Here is a 7,143-nt window from a genome sequence, read left to right as displayed (position 1 = left end):
CTTAAAGAGTGTTTCTTGTCTATGCTGCTAATGATTCGGTGTCAGTATATAGTTCTCCTAGAGCAAAGCGCAGGAAATAACATCATTCTTGTGTTCCTGGTTTGGAGGAAAGAGCTTGCATTGTGTTTTGCCTGTTACTGGGGAATAGGATCCAACTTGCAGATCTGCAAAGCTGGATTTTCTCACTGGAAGTTTCCATGAAGAAAGTTCCAATAAGGTCAGCATTGCTGCACACCACAGGGTTCAACCTAACTAGTTCATAATGGACTTTATACCTACCGTGGTCTGTAGTTACTGTGACGAGTGTAATTCAAGTGCTGGTTCCCTATTGTCTGGGCTATTAGAATTGAAAAAACAGAATAGAATAAAATAAAATGGCAGACTTGTTAGAGGAAGGAGCACAAACCAGAAGAAAGATGTCAAGAGCAAATAATTTCTTCTGGTGTAGAAAAATGCAGGTGACTGAGTTACTTGGTTGAGGGGGGGCCACTGAGTCCTTTAAAAATGTTTGTCTGCCAGGAGTGGAGGGAAGGAAATAAACCTGCTTGCTCTCTGGCTGGGTAGCTTTTTTTGGCTTTTTTGTTTCATAATCCTACAGATTGCTTATTACCTGCTGATCTTCTAACTGGTTGATGCCATCTAATACCTTGTAAGCAAGAGAATGACACTTCTTTCACTGCCTGCACTGAAATTGGAATGACACAATATACTTTTATTTACATCATAACATTAAAGGTGAAAGTCTCTCTTTAATGAAGTTGCCAGAGATAAGTGTAATTATAAGGATCGATGAGGAAAAAAGGCCTCTAATGTTTGTAATTAAATTAAAAAAAAAAAAACTAGTTGGAAGCAAAGAAGGCAAAATACTGTAAGGGAAGGGTACATGGAAGTGGTGGATTTACAGAGGATGAGAAAATAACTCAGAAGTCCTAAGAAGGGTGATAAAGGCTTAATAATTTGGAGCATTATCACATAGCATGGTTTCTATCCTGTTACTGCTAGAACCTTGACAACTCCTTTCTGAGCAGGGTAATCCAAATAAACTCCTGTACCGGAGTAACAGAACAGTGTAGCAGGGCAAAACGTACGCTTGTAATCTGCTGCTTTCCTTTGAGTGTGCACGGGCAGCACCTGCTTGCTACAGTCTGGGCAGCTTTTGTTGGGTGCCCATAACGTGTCTCTCTGCTTTAGGGTGGGCTTTCTCCCCAGACCGAGGGAGTGCAGAGACCAAGCCAGGATAACTGTTTAGCTGTGTTTTGTTTTTGGCTTCTCTTTGAATGCAAGACAGCTGCTCTTTGCCCGCTAAAGGAACCACAAGGAAGGCCGGCAGTGGTTTTGCATTCTGTGTGCGCTGCCCGCACAGTGCAGTTGTTCGCAGGTGACGCTGGCAGAGCTGTGGAAAAGCTGCAGTAGAGAAGTTTGCCCACAAGAGGGCAAAGATGATCCAGTAATTGAAAAGATTTGGCCTCGAAGCCCTCGCCCTCTTCCAGCTGTGCGCTCACTGGAGTTGGAGAGCCATTGCTCTCTTCTTTTCTGTAGCTGTGACTTGCACTGCGTATTTTAGTGATCTTGTGTTCAATCACTTGCTTATTTCTCAAAATGTAGCCTGTAGGAGTTTTGATGACATAATCAAATCAATACTGGCTCAAGGCCCTTCCAGACTGCTTAGGTAAAGGTTTTGCTTTTTCTCATTTTGTCTTTTAACCAGGTAAAAGATTTTTTTAAATTCCTTTTTATTACGAAGTCAAGCTTCAGCTGTCTCATGACATCTGCATCTATAATTCTGTATTGCAGCTTTGATGATTTTGTGGTCTGTACTGTGCTATGGTTTTCAGCCGATGGTCTGTGGCTCATGGGTAGGAGGGGAGTGAGAAGAAAGGAATGGGGAGGGGGTACCTGTGCACTTCTTGGGCTCTGTGGAAGTTAAATGAGAGAAGCCTATTGGCAAAAATGCAAATGACACATGCTGGAAAAAATTCATGGTCCAAAAAAAAATGTTGGCAAACGCTGCTGTAATGAATGCCAGGCAAGGCTTCTTGCACACCAGAGAAACTTGCTTTGACCAGCCAGCATGTCCTGATCACTCACTCAGTTTGTTTCTTACGACCTATTATCTTTTGGCTGACTATTAGAACAGGACTAGGAAAATAAACAGACTTGGCTGTTTTGAAGTTGGCAAGTCCTGGGGCGAGAGTCAGGGCTTCACAAGGAGGTGACAGCAGAAGCACATTTTTCTGCAGCATGACTCATGCGCAGCCTAGTGAGGACAGCACACTGCACATAGCCAGTCAGGCATCTGGGGTTAGCGGGCTAGATGTGCTGCATGAAAGCATGTACTATTTTGCACTGTTAGTCTGGGGAGTGCTTCAGAACTCCTTTTTTAACCCTCACTTGTGTAAAAGTCACTTATCTAAGTCATAATATTAAAAGACATAAGCATGCCTAGCTGGGAAATTGGCACATCTCCACGTGCATAACAATGGAAGAGCTGATAGCTGGAATTTGTGGGCAGTTATTCCTCATTGGTTTTTGATATATATATATTTTTATATATGTGTGTGTGTGTGTGTGTGTGTGTGTATCTCTTACCCTGCTTACACTAGCAGTTTCCTTCATTATGTGGATGGAAAGGCAAGTCTTTATTATCATACACCCTACTTAGAGAATGGTCAGGTGAAATGTTGCTCAAAATAACCTGAGTGTGTCTGTCTTCACTACTGCCTCCTTTGCAGCAGTTGCTCTTCCCAAAGCCCCATTGTAGAGGTTGGTCTGGAGTCCCGGCTCGCACTGAGCAGACGGGAAGGAAGAAGCGGTTGCTTAATGGCCCTGTCACCCCTGCACGCTGCTAAGTGAGCAGATGGAGTTGCCACCCTGTTGAGAGCAACAGGACGTTCTTGGAAGGGAGGACAGAGTCTCACTGCTTCCATTCTTACTGCCAGCACAACACCCATTTTCACTCTCCCACATCTATGCTCTATTTCAAAGGCTGCAAGCCACTGGCTATTGATGCTTACATTGTTAAAGCCCGGCTTCCTTTTCCCATCCCTCTAAGCAATATTAAACGTTGCTGTCAGCGCACTTCATAGCCACAAGAGCGCTGGCTAAAGCTCTGACTGCTGGGTTCTCAAAACAGCCAGGATGAAGTGGCTATGGAGGTCTATCCGAGGGGGCACAACCCCACACTAAAAACAACTGTCTAGTTAATGCAAGTCTGGTTGTTTTCTGCCTCATAAGCCTCTTGCTAAGAAAGGCTTGCTTTTATGAATGAATGAAATGTTGTCCTTGACTTGATATGGGTTTTTAATCGTAAACTCTTGTTTTTGGCAATTGTGCATCTCATTCGAGGGTAACAAGGGCACAATTGTTCAGCTCTCGTGCACCACAAACTGCTGAGCATGAGGTATTAATGGAGTGCTTTGCTGCCACCATAGCTTAATAGCTACAGCTGCAGCATTGTGCTCATGTTTGGCTGGGGTTCATGAAAAAGTGGTATGCAGATCATTAAGTTTTATGTTAAGCGTGATTTACTGATGTAGAAATAACAGTAGACTGTGCTAGATGGACAAAGCACTTCTGATTTAGAAGGAGCTGTTGTACCAGCAGAGCTGTGCTTCATAGCCGTGTCAGGGAGGCCACCAGCACTGCTCCACCTCGTACAACTCCCCCAGCCACCTCAATAAAAGCAAGTTGTGCTAGTGTAACTATGTGTGCTGGCAGAGCTGTACTGGAGGCTTAAAAATAAAAAAATAAAAAAATCATACTCTACCATCGCAGCTAGGCCAGAGTAGGTACTAAAAGGAAGCTTCAAACTGATGCTTTTGGGCTAGCTACAGGCTTTGAGGTGATGGTCTCTTCCCATCCACCCAGCTATCTCATTAGCCTCATTAGTGCTAAGAGTGCTAAGTGCCGGAGTTAGAGTTGCGTTTTGCCATAGCTCCATGTGGGAAAACAAAAGGGGTATCTACTCAGCGCTACCCTGAGCTATACCAGCTGGGAGGTCAAGCTCTCTAGGTAGCTAATGGGGGACAGGGCTCAGCTGGAGGGTGAATCAGAGCAGAAGCCTACCTCGTGTGCACTGAATCACTTCTGCTGTGATTCACTCTCGGCTCTTCTCTTCCTTCACTGAATACACAAGGGAGACTAGTTAGGTATTAGGGCTAGTCCCATGCAAATATCCTTCAAGAGGCAGAGTGCTTTTCCCTGAGAGAATGGCATTTAGTCCACTTGGGCTGTAAAACCACGTGCAGATGAGCACTGCCTCTAACTTCCTAGCCTACCCTTGTGTGCCTCAGGGTTAGGTGCCTCTAAGTCTACACCTGATGCTTTTTTTTTCCCAGTGTTTCTAGAGCCTTGCCACAATTCTTCCTATGCCAAGAGGGCTGCTTGTCTGCTATCGCTCTTCCTGCACAAGTGCAATCATGCAAGGAAAGAGCAAGTGTTTCAGACACACTTAATTTAGAAATGACTCTGTATTAGTGGGTTGCTGGTATTCGCTCCTGCAGGGAGAAATGTCCCACCAGTCTGCTACTAACTAGGCCTCCCACATCATCTGCACACCAGCTCTACTTCAAAAGCTGGGGCATTCTTCTTGTCTTTCTGGTAGCCCCTTAATCAGCCACAGAAACATGCAGGTGTTTCCTCCACCACCCTGCCCTTAGTTTTGCACATATGCACGCAGTGGCTGGTGGAAGAGGACACAGCACTATCAATGCCTGGATCTCACAGGAACCCTCACCAAGGTCAGATGAGTCTGACAGAGGGATAAATCACGGAGCAGTAGATTTGTTCCTTTTCTTCTTCTGTGTTATTCCCCCTTTTCCCCAGGTGCTTGGTGTGCCGCACAGCTGTCTAACTTTGCCTGGTCTACAGCACCTCTTCCTGGAGTCACAGGCAATAGTGACTGAGGTGACATACATGGCAATATCTCTGTATGTGAGGATAGGGCCAAAATCATTTTAGGACCAGACAGAGTAATCTATGGGTTTTGTCGCACTGGAAGTCGGCACTGGGAGAGCCTTGCCTTACTGTGTTACTTCATACTGCAGCCTGCCATCCCCTTTTGCACATAACAGTTGCCTCCATAGGCACCTGCTATAGGTGCCGTAGTCTAGACAAGATGCAGCCTTGTGGCTGAATTTCCTTTTATATTGAGGAGGGTAGGAGTGCTGCTCTTTTGCTAACGCTTTAGGTTGCAGCTTACTCATTTCAAATGGTTGCTTGTGCATTGCTGTTATTCTGGGTCTGTAAATACCTGAAGAGCAATGTAAGAGATCAACAGCATCACGTTTGTGTGAGCTTCTGCAATACTTCGGGCATTTTATCAAAAATGAAATATAGCTGGTTAGCTCCATGGCTACTGTAATTTAACTCCGTTCAAGTTAGGATCCACAAACAAAAAGCATTTAAATTGAAATCCTTTTTTATCTACTTCCTAACCCTTCCGTTTCAAAAGCTCTGGCCTTCAAGGCTGGCTATTGCACTGAAGGACATACTGTGCTCAAACACAGGTCTCACCTGAGAGCAGGTATGTACTTACCCAAGGAGCCACTGCTTTCCAAAATATTTATCTTAGGCTCCTTTTCACAAAGCTGTAGTTCAGCAATATGCAACGAACAAGTGCTGCTGGAGGTCTTATCACGTTCAGGAAATGATATGAAAACACTGACCCAAGTAACAGCTTTGCTCTGAGCTGCTCGCCCAGGAAATGCTGGGTAGTGCTGCTACTCTGCTCAGTGGTCTCGATTTGGGCTTCTTCACCTGAGCTTTCTCTGACTAGTCCTGCCCTCCTTACCCCCTGCAAATGGCAAGGTCCCTCTCAGCCTCCTTGTTGTTAACCATCCCTATCATACCACTGTCCTTCCCAGCATATAACAACCAGCCAAAGTAAGCAACACGTCTGTTCTGCACTGTTGGCCCTGTCATGACTTTGGCTACCCAACACTGGCTTTTTAAATTCAAGCTTTCACAGCATTAGGTCAGAACAACGCCAAAGATTTGGGTACCTAAATTCTGCACCTACGTAAAGCTGAAAGTCTATCTTGGCAGCTACCTCACCCTTGAGGCAGGAAACTCCTTGCTGCTGCAAGTTTTTTTTAACAACTTTCAAGTTTCCTACCTGCTTGCAGTGCTGCTTCCAGGCTTAGCCAGACAGCTTCAATTTCACCGTCAGAGCAGCTTAGACAGAAGTTTGGCAAAATGCAAAAAGCAGACAGCCCTTTGCCAACAGCTCCAGGCAGAAGGGCTGGTCCTGGCAGGTGATGAGAGCTTGTTTGATGGATTTACAAATTGGGAAGTCATTAATCTAGTAAACCAGTGCAGATAAGAGGTGATTACCAACAAGAGGATAAACCTATTTCATCAGTTGCTTATCAAGATAGGCTTTTGTTTGGAGTCAAGCCCCTGGACAGTGGGAACCCACTGCGTACTGGTTGGTCCCCCAATAGTAAATAATGGTGCCCACTTAACATCCTGGCTGAGAGAAACCAGAGGGCTAACCCAGGGGACTAGCCAAGGCTGATGGATGCTGCGTCCAGGGACAGGCAGGATAGAAACAAACTCTAGGGTAGCCACTTGTGGGTAACCCGTGACCTCTGGAAAGGTCAGGCTTGGGAAGGAGCAGCCAACAGCACTTTTTGCTCTTCCTGTGTAAGCTGCCATTGTGCTGGAAAAATAATCGTGCCTCTCTGGGAGAGGAAGAGACAACAAGCACTACAGTGACCTTCTGACCTGCTTCCATGCAGCATGGTTAAACAAGCCAGCGGCCCGGGGACTGAAACCAAGAGCTGCCTGTTCCCAGCAGGATGACCTAACGAGGGTGCAGTCTGGTGCTTTTGCAGAGCGGTGTAAGGTAGCCAAGGGCATAGAGACTGCACCTGCGCTCCAGCCTGAACCTGCTGCCAGCAGGTCGAGGGAGGTGATCCTCCCCCTCTCCTCGGCCCTGGTGAGGCCACAGCTGGAGTACTGTGTCCAGTTCCGGGCTCCCCAATACAAGAGCGACAGCGGAGCTCCTGGAGTGAGTCCAGCGAAGGGCTACTAAGATGATCAAGCCACTGGAGCATCTCTCCTATGAGGGAAGGCTGAGAGAGCTGGGCCTGTTCAGCCTGGAAAAGAGAAGACTGAGGGGGGAATCTGATCATGTGTATA

The sequence above is a fragment of the Struthio camelus genome, chromosome 2 (assembly GCF_040807025.1).
Source record: "Struthio camelus isolate bStrCam1 chromosome 2, bStrCam1.hap1, whole genome shotgun sequence".
NCBI classification, from domain to species: Eukaryota; Metazoa; Chordata; class Aves; order Struthioniformes; family Struthionidae; genus Struthio; species Struthio camelus.
The sequence above is the reverse complement of the archived record's forward strand: the minus strand, read 5'-3'. Positions refer to the sequence as shown.